This window comes from Nannobrachium achirus (genome assembly GCF_963921795.1).
Source record: "Nannobrachium achirus genome assembly, chromosome: 15".
Classification (NCBI taxonomy): Eukaryota; Metazoa; Chordata; class Actinopteri; order Myctophiformes; family Myctophidae; genus Nannobrachium; species Nannobrachium achirus.
Window position 1 is genome coordinate 44,641,189 of NC_137822.1, and position 2,170 is coordinate 44,643,358.

Sequence of the window (2,170 nt, forward strand, 5' to 3'; positions counted from 1 at the left end):
CCCAACCTTCAAATACGGGACAAAGAGCGTCCCGTTTCAGTTCAATACGGGATACGTCTTTTAGTTTCCAAAACGGGACGATCCCGTATTTTACGGGACGGTTGGTAACCCTACCTGTGCATGATAGTCAACATTGTGATGTCAGAACATGCCCATATATGGGCATTACCAAATATGGGCATTTCCAGATGCCCTTAATATTGATGACATCGGGACAAGGATCTCCATATATGAGCATAAAACGGACAAGGACGTAATTCATTTGCAAGTGTGACTCGTGAGCGACAAACCCATAGAACCATAGTTTCAGGCGTGACTTACAGCCAGAGATATGTGGACAAGATGTGCCGGTTTTCATAGTAAACTTGCGTCGCAAAAACATTGCTGATGGAATCCGTATACAGACACGCATTTTTATTTTCAAAAGAAACATGCACAGCCCAGATTAGTCAATCTGGACAAATACATTAGGCCATGTAAAATATATGTAATCACTGCCTTCTTGTTAGAATTGTTTCTTGGTGGGAGTGGCAGCTGGGCATTCACCTTCACTGCAGCTGGTTTTGATCTAGGCGGCGTACGCGTCGTAGCAAAATAAAGTTGGCATCGAGTAACTTCTTCTTCGACGGTGGCTGAGGCAACCTTACAAGTAGGATATTGTAGCAGTACGGTGTGTTGCCAAGATGCTCCATTTATACAGCGTGTGAGGACGTACACCTGTAGCCAAGGTACTTAGTCAGGGTACTTGGCTCACAAAGCGAGTGGAACGCATTCTCGCGTGATTATGCATGCACAGCATGTACATTCATCTATGTGCGTGCACATGAGAGGCATGGCACAGCTCAAAAAAGATATAGGATGGCGTCTACCCTCCCCTAAACACCAAATGTGTATCACCACTCCCCACCAGTCATGTAGTCTTTATGGCTCGTTGTCAAAATGAAGATAACAATCAGAAGAAACTTGAATGTAAAGATAATCTGTTGTTGATTCTACTTCTTACAGATTGTGCATCGATTAAAGAGAAACACGACCTGCAGTCCAGTTTTGATCAGTTACAGACTAGACATGAGAACATGACTGAACATAACGACCAGTGTGAGGCTATGTTTGACAACATGACTGAACAGAGAGACCAGTGTGAGGCTGTGTTTGACAACATGACTGAACAGAGAGACCAGTGTAAGACCAGTTTTGATGACTTACAGACCAGACTTCACAACATGACTGAACAGAGAGACCAGTGTAAGACCAGTTTTGATGACTTACAGACCAGACTTCACAACATGGCTGAACAGAGAGACCAGTGTAAGACCAGTTTTGATGACTTACAGACCAGACTTAGCAACCTAATTGAACAACATTCCATTCAAAGAGATGACATCAAGAAGATTCTTTGTGGTCAGTGAGACATCACCATTTTTTTTACATCATGTTGTTCATCATTTGTCATTCATCTGAATCATGTAAAAACAGTGTCTAACCTTGTATGTTGTTGTTAGAATCACATGGATTTACATTTGTTGATGGTGGGTGTTTCTACATCTCTACTGAGAAGAGAAACTGGGGGGAGAGCAGAGCCTACTGTACAGCCAGACAATCTGATCTGATCATCATAAAGAGCAAAGCAAAAAAGGTACTGTGTGTGTGTGTGTGTGTGTGTGTGTGTGTGTGTGTGTGTGTGTGTGTGTGTGTGTGTGTGTGTGTGTGTGTGTACCTGCTGGGGGAAGTAAAACAATGTGCAAAGTAAACACAGCAGCAAGATTCGTGAGCTGCTGTGATAAGAGAAGGATATCAAATGAAACCCAACCACCTTAAAAACCATTGTATATATATCACTGCTCTGCCTGCACGTTACCATGATGCATGAAAACTGTTCTCACCTGTACATATTTTGTTCTGATTGTATTGTATTGTATTGTGTACACTTCTGCTTTGGCAATGTAAACGTATGTTTTCTCATGCCAATAAAGCCCTTTGAATTGAATTGAATTGTGTGTGTGTGTGTGTGTGTGTGTGTGTGTGTGTGTGTGTGTGTGTGTGTGTGTGTGTGTGTGTGTGTGTGTGTGTGTGTGTGTGAGAGAGAGAGAGTGTGTGTGTCCATTAGTGCATGCTAACCTATTCCATTTTGTTGAGACACAGACTCTATTGTACCAACTCAGAGTGTACT